The sequence below is a fragment of the Chiloscyllium plagiosum genome, chromosome 3 (genome assembly GCF_004010195.1).
Source record: "Chiloscyllium plagiosum isolate BGI_BamShark_2017 chromosome 3, ASM401019v2, whole genome shotgun sequence".
NCBI classification, from domain to species: Eukaryota; Metazoa; Chordata; class Chondrichthyes; order Orectolobiformes; family Hemiscylliidae; genus Chiloscyllium; species Chiloscyllium plagiosum.
In genome coordinates this window covers 136,251,876-136,271,052 of record NC_057712.1, presented here as the reverse complement: position 1 = coordinate 136,271,052, position 19,177 = coordinate 136,251,876, and the positions used below count along the sequence as shown (strand labels likewise).

The following is a 19,177-nucleotide window of genomic DNA, read 5'->3' as shown; positions in this document are numbered from 1 at the left end:
TCCGTGATTAAGAAAGCAAATGCAATGTTGTCATTTATCTCAAGAGGGTTGGAATATAAAAGCAGCGATGTGCTACTGAGCATTTATAAAGCTCTGGTTAGGCCCCATTTGGAGTACTGTGTTCAGTTTTGGGCCCCACACCTCAGAAGGGACATACTGGCACTGGAGCATGTCCAGCGGAGATTCCCACGGATGATCCCTGGAATGGAAGGTTTAACATACGAGGAACGGCTGAGGATCCTGGGATTGTATTCATTGCAGTTTAGAAGATTAAGGGGAGATCTAATAGAAACTTACAAAATAATACATGGCTTGGAAAGGGTGGACGCTAAGAAATTGTTTCTGTTAGGCGGGGAGACTAGGACCTGTGGGCACAGTCTTAAAATGAGGGGGTCAATTCAGAACAGAAATGCGGAGACGTTTCTTCAGCCAGAGTGTGGTGGGCCTGTGGAATTCATTGCCACAGAGTGCAGTGAAGGCTGGGACACTAAATGTCTTCAAGGCAGAGATTGAGAAATTCTTGATTTCACAAGAAATTAAGGGCTACGGGGAGAATGCGGCTAAGTGGAGTTGAAATGCCCATCAGCTATGATTAAATGGCGGAGTGGACTTGATGGACCGAATGGCCTTACTTCCATTCCTATGTCTTATGGTCTTAAACAGGCCCTTCAGCCCAACTTGCCCATGTTGACCAGGTTTTCTAAACTGAGTTCTAGGAAAGGTTACTGGACCCAAAGTATTATCTCTGATTTCTCTGTACAGATGCTGCCAGATCTGCTGAGCTTTGCCAGCAGTTTATTTCTGTTTCCTAAACTGAACTAGTCCCATTTGCCTGCATTTGATCTGCATCTCTTTAAACCTTTCGTTTTCATGCACCTGTCCAAATGACTTTTAAATGTTGTAATTGTACCTGCCTTTACCACTTTCTCTGGCAGCTCGTTCCATTTAGAGTCATAGAGATGTACAGCATGGAAACAGACCCTTCGGTCCAATCCGTCCATGCCGACAAGATATCCCAACCCAATCTAGTCCCACCTGTCAGCACCCAGCCCGTATCCCTCCAAACCCTTCTATTCATATACCCCATCCAGATGCCTCTTAAATGTTTCAATTGTACCAGCCTCCACCACTTCCTCTGGCAGCTCATTCCATACACATGCCACCCTCTGCTTGAAAAAGATGCCCCGTAGGTCTCTTTTATATCTTTCCCCTCTCACCCTAAACCTATGCCCTCTAGTTCTGGACTCCCCAACCCCAGGGAAAAGATCTTGCCTGTTTACCCTATCCATGTCCCTCATGCTTTTATAAACCTCTATAAGGTCACCCCTCTGCCTCCGTTCCAGGGAAAACAGCCCCAGCCTGTTCAGCCTCTCCCTATAGCTCAAATCCTCCAACCCTGGCAACATCCTTGTAAATATTTTCTGAACCCTTTCAAGTTTCACAACATCTTTCCAATAGGAAGGAGACCACAATTGCACGCAACATTCCAACAGTGGCCTAACCAATGTCCTGTACAGCCGCAACATGACCTCCCAACTCCTGTACTCAATATTCTGACCAGTAAAGGAAAGCATACCATATGCCGCCTTCACTATCCTATCAACCTGAGACTCCACTTTCAAGGAGCTATGAACCTGCACTCCAAGGTCTCTTTGTTCAGCAACACTCCCTCGGACCTTACCAGTAAGTGTATAAGTCCTGGTAAGATTTGCTTTCCCAAAATGCAGCACCTCGCAGTTATCTGAATTAAACTCTCATCTGCCACTTCTCAGCCCATTGGCCCATCTGGTCACGATCCTGTTGTAATGTGTGGTAACCCTCTTCGCTGTCCACTACACCTCCAATTTTATGCTCTGTGGATCAAGTTGTCCCTAGGGTTCCTTTTTAAATCTTAGGGTAATCAGCATAAACCTATGCCTCCAGCTTCAGACCTCACTACACTGGGGACCTTATCTATGCTATTTATGATTTTATAAGCCCCTGTAAGGTCATTCCCTTAGCCTCCTACGCTCCAGAGAAAAAGGTCGCAGCCTATCCTTAGGACTCAAACCCTCTAATCCCAGCAACATCCTGGCAGATCACTTTTGCACCATCTCCAATTTAATAATATCCTAAAGTAGGGCAACCAGAATTGAACGCAGGCTTTAACAATGTCTTGTACAGCTGTACCATCAAGTCCCAACTCCTGTAGTGAACGTTACATACCCTCTCCGTGTCACCCCACATTTCCCATGGCCAATCCACCAAACGTGGACATCTTGATCTGTGGGAGAAAATTCATGCAGACGTGGGGAGAACTTGCAGAGTCAACACAGACAGTCACCCAAGGTGGAATTGAACCCAGGTGCCTGGGCACTGTGGGCAGCAGTGCTAACCACTGAGCCACCATGCAGTCTCATAAGTTTTCAGTGTTTGAAATACAAGTGTGATGGAGGCACATTCATTTGAGAATTCACGAATTTTAGATGGTGTGCAGGGTTACTGGGTAAAGGAGGAAATTGGCACTACATCGAAGTGCTCAGAGCTGGTCTAGTCATGCTGTGTTGAAAACCATTTTGCAAGTGACAGTTCTGTCATTTTTTTAAAAAAGAAATGGAATATGGACATGACTGGCTGGCCTGCCATTTATTCTCTGGACTTAGTTAGGCTTGAGAAGTTGATGGTGAACCCCTGTCTTGAACTGCAGCAGTCTATTTGCTAAAGGTACACCCGCAATGCCAGGAGTAAGAGTGTTCCTGGATTTTTGACTCCGTAACACTGAAGGAATGTACTTGTGCATCAGGATGACATGCAGCTTGAGGGAAACTTGCAGGTGGTCTTGTTGCTCATGTTCTTCTAGATTGTATTGGTTGTGGTTCAGATGATGCTGTTTACGGGGCCTTGGAGAATTTCTGGGGTGTATCTAGATGGTACTCATCGTTGCTGCTGGTGGATAAAGTGAATGAGGATATGTTTCAAATCAAGCGGGTTGCTTTGTGCTCTATGGTGTCAAGCTTCTTGATATTGTTAGAGCTGCACTCATCCAGGCAAGTGGGCAGTATTCCATCACAATCTGCTTGATGGATGATAAACGGACACTGTCAGGAGGTGAGTTACACTGCATGATACCTAGCTTCTGTCTGACCTGTGAATGTGAAAGATTTCAATCATAGAACATAGAACATAGAAGAATACAGCGCAGTACAGGCCCTTCGACCCTCGATGTTGCGCCGATCCAAGCCCACCTAACCTCCACTAGCCCACTATCCTCCATATGTCTATCCAATGCCCGCTTAAATGCCCAAAATGAGGGAGAGTCCACCACTGCTACTGGCAGGGCATTCCATGAACTCACGACTCGCTGAGTAAAGAACCTACCCCTAACATCTGTCCTATACCTACCACCCCTTAATTTAAAGCTATGCCCCCTCATAATAGCTGACTCCATACGTGGAAAAAGGTTCTCACGGTCATCCCCCGCACTATTTACTTGGGTGGCAACTTTCAGAGATCTGTGTACATGGACACCAAGATCCCTCTGCTCATCCACACTACCAAGTATCCGACCATTAGCCCAGTACCCCATCTTTTTGTTATTCTTCCCAAAGTGAATCACCTCGCACTTAGCTACATTGTATTCCATCTGCCACCTTTCTGCCCAGCTCTGCAGCTTCTCTATATCTTGCTGTAACCTGCCACATCCTTCCTCACTGTCAACAACTCCACCGGCTTTCGTATCATCTGCAAACTTGCTCACCCAACCTTCTAACCCCTCTTTCAGGTCATTTATAAAAATGACAAACAGCAATGGTCCCAAAACAGATCCTTGCGGAACACCGCTAGTGACGGCACTCCATGAAGAAACTTTGCCATCAACTACTACCCTCTGTCTTCTTCCATCCAGCCAATTCCTAATCCAAACCTCCAACTCACCCTCAATGCCATATCTCCGTATTTTCTGCAGTAGCCTACCATGGGGAACCTTATCAAACGCCTTACTAAAATCCATATATACCACATCTTCCGCTTTCCCCTCATCAACCTCCTTCGTCACCTTTTCAAAGAATTCAATAAGGTTTGTGAGGCACGACTTGCCCTTCACAAAACCATGCTGACTATCCTTGATCACATTATTCCTATCCAGATGTTCATAAATCCTATCCCTTACAATTCTCTCTAAGACTTTGCCCACAACAGAAGTGGGGCTCACCGGCCTATAGTTACTAGGGTTATCCCTATTCCCCTTCTTGAACAAGGGAACCACATTTGCTATCCTCCAGTCTTCTGGCACTACTCCTGTAGACAACGAGGACATAAAAATTAAGGCCAATGGCTCTGCAATCTCCTCCCTTGCTTCCCAGAGAATCCTAGGATAAATGCCATCAGGCCCAGGGGACTTATCTATTTTCACCTTTTCCAGGATTTCCAACACCTCTTCTCTACATACCTCAAAGCCATCCATTCTACTTAATTGTGACTCAGTATTCACATTGACAATAATGTCCTGTTCCTGATTGAATACTGACGAAAAGTATTCATTCAGTGTCTCCCCAATCTCTTCAGCCTCCACTCGCAACTTCCCACTACTATCCTTGACTGGACCTATTCCTACCCTAGTCATTCTTTTATTCCTGTCATACCTATAGAAAGCCTTAGGGTTTTCCCTAATCCTATCAACTAAGGACCTTTCATGTCCCCTCCTTGCTGCTCTTAGCTCTCTCTTCAGGTCCTTCCTGGCTACCTTATAACTCTCAATCGCCCCAATTGAACCTTCACGCTTCATCTTTACATAGGCCGCCCTCTTCCATTTAACAAGGGATTCCAATTCCTTGTTAAACCACGGCTCCCTCACACGACCCTTTCCTCCCTGCCTGATGGGTACATACTTATCAAGGACACTCAATAGTTGCTCCTTGAACAAGCTCCACATATTAATTACACCCTTGCCTTGAAGCTTACTTTTCCAAGCCACACATCCTAAGTCATGCCTCCCTGCATCATACTTTCCCTGCCCCCAGCTATAACTCTTGCCCTGTAGTGCACACTTATCCCTCTCCATCAAGTGAAGTGTTAGTGAACTTCAGAACTGGAGAAGGCTTGATGTCTCTGCCGATGCTGCAAGACCTGCTGAGCTTTTCCAGTAGTTTGATTTTGATTCTGATTTCCAGTGTCTGCAGTTGTTTGGGTTTTTGTGAGCTGTTATAACATTAGAAATCACCTTTTAAACAAAATTCTCAAAAGATTTAGAGTGTCAATCATCTTGGCATTTTTACTTGGGTTCACAATGTAGCACTTTTGTGTGTACAGGGCATTCTGGTATAAGGTGACAGTTGCATTTCTATTCGGCCTCATGTTATAGAAAATCGTACTATGGAAAACTGCTTTAGAAAATCACGCCATAAAAGATCGATATGGAAAATTGCTATACCCATTCGGTAGAAAGTTTGCATTACCCCAACAATTAGCCAATTTGTGTTGACGAAACACTCGTTATCCCAGAATGACCTGTGCAAGAAGGTACTTTCATGAATAAACAGAGCTCTGTTCTTTGCACTCATAAATCTCGTAGACCATAGTGTGCCTGTGTCAACTCAACATAATGGGTAGTTGGCAGAAATGGGTACTGCAGATGCTGGAGATTAAAGACAAGATTAGAGAGGTACTGGAAAAGCACAGCAGGTCAGGCAGCATCCGAGGAGCAGGAAAATTGATGTTTCAGGTAGAAGTATTCCTGATCAAGGGCTTTTGCCCAAAATGGCGATTTATTTTTTCCCTGCTCCTCAGATGCTGCCTCACCTGCTGTGCTTTTCCAGCACCACTCTAATAATAGGTAGTTGCCATTCACTGGCTCATTTCTCAGGGTAATACCCTGACCAATTGTACTTAAGCTACCTGGTTTAAAATTTAAGGAAAGCCTGACAGTTAACTGTCAATTAACACTGATTGGTGCATCCTCTGTGTAAGTGCTTCACCAGAGTCCACTTGCCAACCATTCAGCAGCCTTTGAGATGAGTCTGAATGTTGTCCCCTTATTTAAGAAGGTAGCAGGGATAATCCAGGTAATTACAGACCTGTGAGCCTGTTGTGTGTGGTAAGGAAGCTACTGGAGGAGATCCTAAGGGATAGGATATATACCCTTCTGGAAGGAAATGGGCTTATCCGTGATGGGCAGCATGGTTCTATGCAGGGAAGGTCATGTCTTAAAAACCTAATAGAATTCTTTGGAGAGGTGACAAAGTTGATTGATGAGGGAAGGGATATAGATGTCATATATATGGACTTCAGTAAGCTGTTTGATCAGGTTCCCCATGGTAGGATGATGAAGATAAGGTCGTGTGGGGTCCAGGGTGTTCTAGCTAGATGAATAAAGAACTAGTTGAGCAACAAGAGACAGAAGTAGTTGAAGGGAGTTTCTCAAAATGGAGACCTGTGACCAGTGGTATCCCACAGGGGTCCATGCAGGGATCACTGTTTGTAATATATATAATTTATTTGGAGGAAGGTGTTGGTTGCCTGATTAGCAGGTTTACAGATGACACTAAGATTGATGGAGTAGCAGATAGTGAAGGGGACTATCAGAAAATACAGCAGAATATAGATAGATAGATTGGAGAATTGAACTCTACCTGCCATTTCTCTGTCCAATCTGGACAAATGAGATGATGCATTTTGAAAGATGCAATTCCAGAGCGAACTACACAGTAAATGAGGTCCTGGGGAAAGTTGATGTGCAGAGAGATCTGGGTGTTCAAGTCCATTGTTCCCTGAAGTTGGCAATGCAGGTCAGTAGAGTGGGTTTTGAGTAGCAGCTATTTTTTTGTCAAAGACAAGGAGAGCAAATAAACTGATATTTGTTTGAGCCCAGGCCTGGAAGAACATTTTTGATTTTTTTTGTTCCAAGAATACTTGAGATGTTTCTGTTCCAGAGATGGATTATGCCCGAACAGATGGCAGATATTTGAATATTAACTGGGGCCTCTGAGTTATAGTGCCAGTCAGTTTAACGAAGGAAATATTGGTGGGAGAAAAGGAGAAACCAAAGTTTGCACTGACTTTAAACTGTTTTTTGTCAGAAGAATTGTGGCTGCGAAAGCGAAGGGAATGGAGATTTGATTGCTCCCTGGTTATCCTCTCATTATCCACTTATTGAAAGTTTGGAGAATAGAGTCTTGGTAAGTATTAGGTGAATATTCCTCAGAGTCTGTTGGAAGGTATTTGCGTGCATTGATGTCTTCAGAAACCAAGCAAGATACAATCTCGTGCTTGTTCTTTAAATTGTGGACTGGCCCATTACATATTTTGTTATTTATCCCTTAACTGTGTCAGATAATTGCATTCCTGATGAAGATCTTGTGCTCAAAATATTGACTCTTCTGCTCCTTGGGTGCTGCGTGACCAGCTGTGCTTTTCCAACACCACCTACTTGACTCTGATCTCCAGCATCTGCAGTCCTCAATTTCTTCATGTTTGAATTCTGCCCCAATTAGCCACATAACAAAGTCTTGGCTGGGTAAAGACAAATCTGTGACATGTAGATTGGTGACCATGATGTCAAGTATATTTCTTCCTCTTTTTTTGCTTCTGTCACCATCTGCAGAAAACCAGTCAAGCAGTTTTGTGCTTTAGGCCAGGTTGGTCAGTATTGGTATTACTGAGTCCTTCTTGGTAATAGACATTAAAAACCTTGCTGGTGACCCTGACATCCCATTTGAACAATAAGAATCCTTTCTCTCTTTGAAAAATATTTGAGATGTTGATATCCTGGCTTCAGCCATTCAGAGAAGCTAATGAAGGAGAAAATATTCATTAGAGGTTTACATGGAAGTTGTCCTTTTCTATAGAGCTGAGTTACTGAGTACGTTGGTTTAATTAATGAGTGGAGAATTTGTAGCAGTGCAATAAATCTTGTAGCTCTTGTAGAAAGAGTTGTTTTTGACATGGAGAATTATCTGGCTAGTTCATAAGTATTGACTGTAGCAGGGTTGTAACACAACTAATGGAAGTGAACAACATTTGAAATACGATAGGAGAAACGTTTGGATTGTTTTCTGATTGTATTGTGAATGGATCTTAGGCCAATAGAATTATGCAGGAAGAGGAATAATCATTGGAAAAGTGGTATGATAAAATTAAGTTTTCTGACATTATTTTCAAAAACTGCAATTAAAAGTAAGAAGGTAACGGGAATGAAGATGATCTGATAGACATTGAAGTTTTTAAGAGTACATTCTGCACCCTTGCGTTATCACCCCCTAATGTCTCTGCCAAGTAATGCTCGACATGCAGTGGTGATCCATCAGCTAAGGGGTGTGTGGTCAGCAGGAGGATTCTTATCCATGATCTCTTACCATAAGAATTCATGGTACAGAGTCAGTGCTGAAAACTCCCAAGGCTATTGGTTGGCTATCACCCTGCTGGTGGGACAGAACAGACTCTGGGATGGTGTTGTCTGGGACACAATGTAAAGGATGATTCCATGGGTGTGACTATTAGTAGCCAGGTAAAAGGTGAGGACTACAGATGCTGGAGATTAGAGTCCAGATTAGAGTGGTGCTAGAAATGTACAGCTGGTCAGGCAGCCTCAGAGGAGCAGGAAAATCGACATTTTGGGTAGGAGCCCTTCATTAGGAATGTAGCTGTTGATTAACTAGTCCATGGACAGCTCTACCAGTGTTAGTATTTGCCCACAGATGAAAGGAAGGAGGATTTTGCCATGTTAACAGGGATGAAATTTATCATGTCCAGTGCCCAAGTCGATGTCAGGAAGTCTTGTCAGTTTCATTCCTTTTGAGATTTGTTCGTGTTTTTGTACAAATGAGTGGCTCCTTTGGCCATTTCAGAGGACAGTGAAGAATTAGTCACATGTCTGCCTGGAGTCTACACCAGGTAAAGATGGCAGATTTTCCTGTCTCAAAGATGTTGGTGAATCAGGTTTTTTTTATGGCAATTGACAGCGGTTCCACATTCATCATTTCATCATTAGACTTTTAATAGCACAGTTTTTGAATTCAAATTTAACTGTATCCCCACAGCATTGCATCAATCTCGAGGTAACTCGTCCAGCATAGTTTCCACCCCCCCCCCCCCCCCCCCCCCCAACAAAGTAAAACTGGTTTGTATGGAAAATTCCATATGCGAACACTGCTGTGATTTGAGTCATATGTAGGCAAGAACAGGGTAAGGAAGGCACATTTCCTTCCTAAAGGATAATAGTGAACCAGATCTTCATTTTTAAGACCACCAACAATGGTCGTCATCCAACCAGCTTTCAATTCCGAAGTTTGCAATTAAATTCAAATTTCATCAGGCATATCAGTATTTGAGCCTCGGTTCACGGAAGCTGTGACTTGATTGGCTAGTAGGAAACCTGCAGGAAGTTTGAACGAGAGCAATCACAGGATCCCCCTGAGCAGAGCAATATTACAAATTAATTAACTCATAAATTTATATACGTTTAAGTAATTAGGTAGAGATGGCTGGGCAGGTGATGTGCTGTAGCTGTGTGATGTGGGAGCTGGCTGATCCCAATATGAACTACAGTGACCACATCTGCAGCAAGTGTTGGTTGCTAGAGGAACTTCAGTTCAGAGTTGATGATCTGGCATATCTGGAAGGGGGAGAAGTACCTGGACGATCTGTTTCAGGAGGCAGTCACACCTAGTAGATTAAATAATTCAAATTTAGTTAGTGATCAGGGACAACAGGGTGTGATTGCAAGTGATGGAGGTAGGGGGATCCTGAACTCCGGAATGGAGGACCCTCAGCTCTTGACCTTATCCAACAGCCATGAGATGCTTCCTCCCTGTGTGGATGAGGAAAAGGGCTGCAGGGAGAATGAGCCAGCTGACCACGGCACAATCGTGCAGAAGATTATTCAAGAGGGGGAGCAAAAAAAAAATGGTAGTTACAGGGGATTCTATAATTAAGGGGATAGATAATATCCTTTGCCAGCTGGATCAGGAGTCCCGCATGATGTGTTGCCTGCCCGGTGCCAGAGTGAAGTGATATTGGAGGGGGAGGATCCAGGTGTTGTAGTCCACATTGGGACAAACACCATCGGCAAGGATAGAATGGAGGACCTGTTTGGGGATTATCAAGCACTAAAAACAAAATTTAAGGAACAGTTTCTCAAGGGTTATAATCTCCAGATTACTGCCTGAGCTACGTGCAAATTGGCTTCGGGATATTTGCCAATTTATCCCTGACATGTGGCTAAGGGAGTGGTATGGGAAAGAAGGGTTACATTTTGGTCTCAATTTTTGAACAGGAGGGATCTGTCCTAGTGGGATAGTTTCCACTTGAATCATTCTGGAACAAGTGTTCAAATGAAATGGATAAATGGGATGGTAACTTGGATTTTAAACTAGTGAGTCAGCGGAAGGCAAAGGGAAAACAATGGAAAGTATGATGGTAAATAAAAGGTAAGCAGCAGGTTAGCATGTGTACAGAAGGATTTAAGTACAAGGCACACTGTGAAAGAAGTAAAAAGGAAAAGGTTAGAAGAGAGAGGAATAAAGTTAAAAATCACACAACACCAAGTTATAGTCCAACAGGTTTAATTGGAAGCACACTAGCTTTCGGAGCGACGCTTCTTCATCGGGTGATAGTGGAGGGCTCAATCCTAACACACAGAATTTATAGCAAAAATTTACAGTGTGATGTAACTGAAATTATACATTGAAAAATTGATTGTCTGTTAAGCCTTTCATCTGTAGCTAGTGTGCTTCCAATTAAACCTGTTGGACTATAACTTGGTGTTGTGTGATTTTTAACTTTGTACACCCCAGTCCAACACTGGCATCTCTAAATCGAGAGAGGAATAGGTTGATTAGGGATAGTCAAGTGGTTTTATGAAGGCTAGGTCATACCTCACAAACCTTATTGAGTTCTTTGAGAAGGTGACCAAGCAGTTGGATGAAGGTAAAGCGGTTGATGTGGTGTATATGGATTTCAGTAAGGCATTTGATCAGGTTCCCCACGGTAGGTTATGCACAAAATATGGAGGTTTGGGATTGAGGGTAATTTAGCAGTTTGAATCAGAAATTGGCTAGCTGAAAGAAGACAGAGGGTGGTGGTTGATGGGAAATGTTCATCCTGGAGTTCAGTTACTAGTGGTGTACCGCAAGGATCTGTTTTGGGGTCACTGCTGTTTGTCATTTTTATAAATGACCTGGATGAGGGCATAGAAAGATGGGTTAGTAAATTTGTGTGGATGACACTCAGGTTGGTGGAGTTGTGGAGAGTGCCAAAGGTTGTTGCGGGTTACAGAGGGACATAAATAAACTGCAGAGCTGGGCTGAGAGGTGGCAAATGGAGTTGAATGCGGAGAAGTGTGAGGTGATTCACTTTGGAAGGAGCAACAGGAATAAAGAGTACTAGGCTAATGGTAAGATTCTTGCTCGTGTAGATGAGCAGCAATCTTGGTGTCCATGTACATCGATCCCTGAAAGTTGCTACCCAGATTAATAGGGTTGTTTTGAAGGTGGATGGTGTGCTTTCATTTGTAGAGGGATTGAGTTTCGCAGCCACAACGTCGTGCTGCAACTGTACAAAACTCTGGTGCGGCAGCGCTTTGAGTATTGCATACCGTTCTGGAAGCTTTGGAAAGGATGGAGAGGAGACTTACCAGGGTGTTGCCTGGTCTGGAGGGAGCATCTTATGAGGCAAGGCTGAGGGATTTTAAGGTGTTTTCGTTAGAAAGAAGAAGGTTGAGAGGTGACTTAAGATAATCCAAAGGTTAGATTGGGTGGATGATGATGATGAGCCTTTTTCTTCGGATGGTGATGGCTAGCCTGAGGAAACATAGCTTTAAATTGAGGGGTAATAGATCTAGGACAGATGTCAGAGGTAGTTTCTTTACTCAGAGAGTAGTAGGGGTGTGGGACATATTACCTGCAACAGTAGTACACTCCCCAACTTCAAGGACATTTAAATGGTCATTGGATAAACATATGGATGAAAATGGAATAGTGTAGATTAGGTGGGCTTCAGATTGGTTCCACAGGTATGCGCAACATTGAGGGCTGAAGGGCCTGTACTGTGCTGTTATGTTCTATGAAGGGTAGCTCAGGAGATGTTATGAGAGATGTTGGAAATCATGAGGGTTGAAAACTAGCATAAGAGCACTTTACCTGAATGCTCGTAGCATTTGTAACAAGGTCCATGAGTTAACGGCAAAAATCATGGCGAATGAATTTGATTTAGTAGCCATTACAAAGACATGGTTACAGGATGGTCACGACTGGGTGTTAAATATCCAAGGGTTTTAGACAATTTGGAAGGACATACAGGAAGGTAAGGGAGCTGGTGTAGCTATGATAGTCAAAGACAACGTCAGGGCAGTGCTCAGAGATGATATTGGTTCTGTGGAGAATAAGGCTGAATCCATTTGTGTGGAAATTAGAAATTCTGAGAAGAAATGTCAGCGATAAGCCGTAGTCCATAGGCCACCAAAAAATAACTTCACATTGTGGCAGGCAGTAAACAAAGAAATAACTAATGCCTATAATAATAGTATAGCAATTATCAGGGGGCTTTTAATCTACATGTCGATTGGTCAAACCAGCTCGGTCAGGGTGCCCTTGAGGAGGAGTTCAATAAGTGTGTCTGCGATAGCTTTCTTGAACAGTATGTAATGGAACTGACAAGGGAGCAAGCTATCCTCTATCTGGTCCTGTGTAATGAGACAGGAATAGTTAATGACCTTGTAGTTTGGCATCTTGGAAGGAGTAATCACAGTATGGTTGAATATAGAATACACATGGACAGTGTGAAGATAAAATCCAAAATCTGGGTTCTGTGCTTAAACGAGAGAGATGACAATAGGATGAGGGAGGACTTGGCTAAACTAGACTTAAAACAATGATTTTCTGGTGCGACAGTTGACTAGCAGTGGAGGACTGTCAAAGCAAATTTTCAAAGTGCTCAGCAAAACATATACTAGTGAAAAGGAAGGACTTGAGGAAAAGGGGTAATCTGCCATTGGTGTCAGGAAATAAGGGAGGCTATTAAATTTAAAGAGAAGGCATACACACTGGCCAAGATCAGCAGGAAATTACAAGCTTGGGAAAGTTTTAAAAGTCGACAAAGCCATAAAAAGACCTATAAAGAAAAGTAAATCGAACATGAGAAAAAGCTAGCACAGAATATACAGACAGATAGCAAAAGTATCTGTAAATATATAAAACGGAAAAAAGTGGCTAAAGTAAACATTGATGAGAAGAGGGATTTAGTTATGAGATGTGAAATTGCCGAGGCATTGAATGGCTAGTTTGTGTCGGTTTTCACAGTGGAGGACCCTACTAATATGCCAATAATTGACAAAGAGACAAAGGTAGGTTAGGATCTGGAAGCAATCAATATTACGGGAGAGGTAGTGTTGGGCAAGCTAATGGAGCTCGGGATAGACCAGTCTCCTGGCCCTGATGGAACGCATCCCAGGGTACTAAAAGAGATGGTGGGAGAAATAGCAAGTGCACTTGTGGTAATTTTCCAAAATTCGCTGGACTCTGGGCCGTTGCAGCAGATTGGAAAACAGCAAATATGACGCCACTGTTTAAAAGGGGAGGTAGACAAAAGATGGGGAATTATAGACCAGTTAGCTTAAGCTCTCTAGTGGGGAAGATGCTTGAGTCTATGATCAAGGAAGAAATAGCAAGGCTTCGAGACAGAAATTGTCCTCTTGGGTAGATGTGCAAGGGTTCATGAAGGGCAGGTCATGCTTAACTAATCTTTTGGAATTCTATGAAGACGTTACGAGCAAGGTGGACAACGGGGACCCAGTGGATATGGTGTACCTACATTTCCAAAAGGCCTTCGACAAGGTGCCGCACAAGAGGCTCCTGCATAAGACATAGATGCATAGCATTGTGAGTAAAGTATTAGCATGGATAGGGGATTGGTTGACCAACAGGAAACCGAGGGGAGATAAATGAGTGCCAACCAGAAGAGCAATCAGTAACTAGTGGTGTGCCTCTGGGATTAGTGTTGGGACTGCAATTATTCAAAATTTGTAAAGATGATTTGGAGTTGGGGACCACGTGTAGTGTGTCAAAGTTTGCAGATAACACTATGTTGAGTGGCAGAGCAAAGTGTGCAGAGAACTGTGAAACTTTACAGAAGAACACAGATACTTTAAGTGAGTGGGTAAAGGTCTGGCAGATAGAGTACAATGTTGCTAAATGTGAAGTTATCCATTTTGATAGGAGTAACAGTAAAAAGGATTATTACTTGAATAGTTAAAAAGTTGCAGCATGCTACTATGCAGAGGGGTCTGGGTGTCCTTGTGCATGAATCAGAGGGTTGGTCTGCGGTACAAAACGTAATTAGGAAGGCAAATGGAATTTTTGTCCTTCATTGCTAAAGAGATTGAGTTTAAAAGCAGGGAGATTATGTTGCAGCTATATAGTGTGCTGGTGAGGCCACACCTGGAGTACTGCATGCAGTTTTGGTCTCCTTATTTGAGAAAGGATGTACTGGCACAAGAGGGTGTGCAGAGGAAGTTCACAAGGTTGATTGCAGAGTTGAAAGAGTTGAGGATTGACTGAGTAGACTGGGATTATATTCATTGGAATTTAGAATGAAGGAGGATCTTATAGAAACATATAAAATCGTGAAGGGAATAGATAAGATAGAAATAGAGAGGATGTTTCCACTGGCAGGTAACCTAGGACAAGAGGGTATAACATCAATATTAGAGGGAGCTGATTTAGGACTGAATTGAGAGGGAACTTTCTCACTCAGGGTTGTGAATCTATTGAATTCCTTGCCCAGTGAAGTAGTTGATGCTACTTCAGTAAATAGTTTTAAAGCTAAGATTTTTTTTGAACAATAAAGAAACTAAGGGAGACACTGACAGAATGGGCAAGTGGAGCTGAGTCAATACATGATCTTATTGAATGGCAGAGTGGGCTTGAAGGACCAGGTGGCCTACTCCTGCTCCTGGTTCTTATGAGAGAATATTAGCCTGGGTCTTGAGATTACACTATTTTCCCAAGTTAAAGAGCTTTGACAGTGTGTTTGATTTTTCAGTTTCAAAAAAAACTCCTATGCAGTTCGATAAAGATTGAACAGTTCAAATATTATTGGAAGATTTGAGGAAATTGTCTAATTTTACTAATTGCTGGTTATTGTTGATTATAGTAGGTTTAAAACAGCAGCTCAACGTTCAACCCCTTCAGCATATTTCAATATTTCGTTGCTAAATACCCGTTCTCCTGCTTTTTGCAATACCTCTTGATGCCCTTTTGAAAGAAAAGAAAGTCAATCTCCTGAAAATTGTATGTGTCTTACAGAAGTCACCACATTTTTATGGGAAATAATGCAGCACTTCCCCTTTTGTGTGAAGTCGTTCTTTGTGTGTTTGCGAAACAGATTTTCAAATTATGCCTCACTATCCCTGGTTGGATGATCTTCTGTCTGCTCTAACCTTGACTCATTCATCAATGTCTGTGCAATGATGCTTTGGGCTCTTGTGAAATCTCTCCTTTTATTCTCCTAACATGTAAGTTGCATTGGTAAATTGGTTAGCACTGCTGCCTCACTGCCAGGGACTGTGGCTTAATTCTGGCCTTGGCCAACTGTCTGTCTGCGTGGGTTTCTGTCGGGTGCTGTGGTGTCCTCCCACAGTCTGATGTGCTGATTAGGTGGGTTGCCCATACAAAATTGCCCTGTAGTCACCAGGGATATGTAGCTATGTGGATTAACTATGGTAAAAGTAGGGTGGGTCTGCGTGATGTGCCCTTCGGAGGGTTGGTGCAGACTTGATAGGCCAAATGGCCTCTTATCTACACTGTAGAGATTTTATGAAATTATGTTCAGTATGGAATCTCATTATTGGCTCATCCTTTTCAAGAAACTCTCCTAAACTAACTAGTTAACTTTGTTTGATTTTCATGCAGTACACCTTGGATCCTAATGTAGCATCACTTAACAATCAGTATTGGTTTCTCTTCGTGTTTGATTGGATGTATGTGTTCCTGGCTATTCACTTTGTCTATGCCCCTCATGATTTTGTAAACCTCTATAAGGTCACCCTCCGCCTCCTATCCTCCAGTGAAAAATGTCCCAGCCTGTCTCCAGCTTCTCCTTTATAACTCAAGCCCTCCAATCCCAGTAACATCTCTGTAAATATTTTCTGCACCCTCTCCAACTTAATGATCTCCATCCTTTGGCAGGGCAACCACAACTATACACAATACTCAAAAATTGGCTTCCCCAACATCCTGCATAATCATATGTCATCTCGACTCCTATACTCTGTTTTGAACAATGAAGGCAAGTCTGCCAAAAGCCACCTTTACCACCCTCTCTGCCTGTGATGCAACTTTCAATGACTTATGTACCTGAACGCTAGGTCTCTCTGTTCTACAACACTCTCCTGTGCCTTATCATAACCTGTTCAATCCTGCCCTGTTCATCAAAGCAAAATGCAGCACTTCACATTTATCAAGATTAAACTCTCATTTTCCACATCTCGGTCCTTTGATCAAGATCCCGTCGTAGTCTTAGATAACCTTCTTCACTGTCTACTTTGCCACCAATTTTGGTGTCATTTGCAAACTTACTAACTACACTTACTGTAAGCTCATCCAAATAGTTTATATAAATGATCTCCTCCCTGCTATCTGTTTACAGTTTCAATCCACTGGAGTTCTGCCTGTAGTTTTAGCAGTGTGGGTTTCTCGTTTATATCGTAAAGAAATACTTGCATTATTTCACATGAAGAGATGGTACACCATTTGGTATAAAGGAATAATCATTTTGGTGTGACTGATAATTGTGCATTTGAGAGCAGTCTGACTCCCAGAACCAGATTATGGCTTGTAATCGCTGCTACACATCTGTTACTTTGGTATTTGCTGAAATTCATGGGTTTTTCATCGAGTTATAACGGCAGCCCTGTGCTGTTGAAATGAGGAAAATCTCATTGATGATAGAAAACGCAAAATTCCTTTTTAAGATTGAAAACTGAGAAATAATATTGAACTGTATCTTCAGAGTATACTGCCTTCTGGTTTTAGTCATGTTAGAATTTATTTCTGCATTTCATGAGTATCAGATTTTGACACCAAATTGTTTTCATTAGGACATAAGGACCAGGCATTGGCTGTCTGGATCTTCGAGCCCACTCTGCCATTCAGTAAGATCATGGCTGATCTTTTCTTGGACTCAGCTCCACATAGCAACCCTCTCACCATAAACCTTAATTCCTTCATTGTTCAAAAAATTACCTATCTTAGCTTTAAAAGCATTCGATGAGGAAGCCTCAACTATTTCACTGGGTAGGACATTCCACAGATTCACAACCTTTTTTTGGGTGAACAAGTTCCTCCACCCCTAATTTTGAGGCAATGTCGTCTTGTTCTAGTTTCACCCACCAGTGGAAGAAACCTCCCTGCTTCTATCACATCTATTCCCTTCATAATTTTGTTCCTGTAAGATCCGCCCTCATTCTTCTAAATTCTAATGAATATAATCCTATCTACTGTCTCTCCTCATAAACCAACCATCTCAACTCTTGAATCAACCAAGTAAATCTTCTCTGCGCCCCATCCAGTGCCAGTATGTCCTTCCTCAAGTAAGGAGACCAAAACTGCATGCAGTACTCCAGGTGTGGCCTCACGAGCACACTGTACAGCTGTAACGTAACCTCCCTGCTTTTAAACTCAATCCCTTTATCAAGAAAGGACAAAATTCCATTTGTCATCTTAATTACCTGTTGCACTTGCAAACCAACCTTCTGTGATTCATGCACAAGGACACTCCGGTCCCTCTACAAAAGCAGCATGCTGCAATTTTTTTTACTGTTCAATTAAGTCCTTTTCACTGCTATTCCTCCCCAAAATGGATGACTTCGCATTTAGTGTCTGTTTTCTATTAAATGCTTGTTCGTTCCAAAGAGAGCAACTCTTTTATTGTAAAATTCTGTCAGCTAGTACCTATTGCTGAGCACTTATTTGATCCACTGATTTGTCTTGTTCCTGCAGGCTTTTCTCTCTCCTCTCCTCCTCCTCAACTCAGCCCTTCAAAGCCATCAAATAAACTTGAGGCACAGCTTTTCATATTTCACTTAATGCATCAATGAGTAAGCAGTGTTGTTTGAGTGATCAAACAGTCAACATGCCTTCATGAAAAGGAATTCCAAGCCTGATAAATTTGCTAGAATTCTTTTGAGGAGGTAGCAAGCCGAATATATAAAGGGGAAGCGGTAATATTTTGGCTTTTCAGAGCTGTTTGATCAGCTAACACACCAGGTGACTTAATAAAATAAAACCCCATGATAGTATATTAACATGGATAATCTATTAGGTAAAAACAATAACTGCAGATCCTGGAAACCAGATTCTGGATCAGTGGTGCTGGAAGAGCACAGCAATTCAGACAGCATCCAACTAGCAGCAAAATCGACGTTTCGGGCAAAGGCCCTTCATCAGGAATAAAGGATAATCTATTGGCTAACCAGTGGAAGACCTAGTTGGGTAAAGGGGTATTTCCAGGATGGCAACTTGTAGCTAATGAAGTACCACAGGGATCAGTACTGGACACCACAATTATTTGCAATAAACATTTAATGACTTTGAGGCAAGTGAATGTACCGTAGCCACGTTTGTGCATGATACATAATAGATTGGAGGGCAAATGATGAGAATAACACAAAAAGCTTACGAAGGGATATAGGTTATGTAGGTGGGCAAAATCCTGGTAGATGGAATACAATGTGGAGAAATACAAGATTATGCACTTTGACTGCAAGATTAAAGGTGCTAAATATTATGTGAATGGGAAGGAAAATAGAATCTTGTTTCTTATTTCAAAGGAAATGAAGTATAAAATTAGGAAGCACCCTTTGATACAAGTATACCAGGCATAAGTCAGACAGATGAGTAAGGTGTGAATTGACACATGGAATTGTGATTGCTGTCAGAGATGTGGTTGAGGGAGGGCCAGGGCTGGCAAGTATACATTCTAAGGTATAGGATCTTTGCTGAAAATGTGTTGCTGGAACAGCGCAGCAGGTCAGGCAGCATCCAGGGAATCGGAGAATCGACGTTTCGGGCATAAGCCCTTCTTCAGGAATGAGGAAAGTGTGTCCAGCAGGCTAAGATAAAAGGTAGGGAGGAGGGACTTTAGGGAGGGCCGTTGGAAATGCGATCGGTGGAAAGAGGTCAAGGTGAGGGTGATAGGTCAGAGTGGGGTG

The 19,177-nt window shown here is 42.6% G+C and overlaps 1 protein-coding gene across 3 annotated transcripts in view; it reads left to right on the top strand.

Annotated features, from left to right (window-relative positions):
* Positions 1–19,177, top strand: part of ppp2r5d (protein phosphatase 2, regulatory subunit B', delta) — a 141,433-nt gene that overhangs the window by 35,349 nt on the left and 86,907 nt on the right. The window contains exon 1 of one of the 3 annotated variants that reach the window (XM_043687400.1): positions 7,055–7,151. The exons of the other annotated variants lie outside the window; for them this stretch is intronic. The gene's annotated coding sequence lies outside the window, so the exon portion shown is untranslated. Of the gene's footprint in view, positions 1–7,054; positions 7,152–19,177 lie in introns of those variants that run through there. 3 annotated transcript variants of the gene reach the window in all.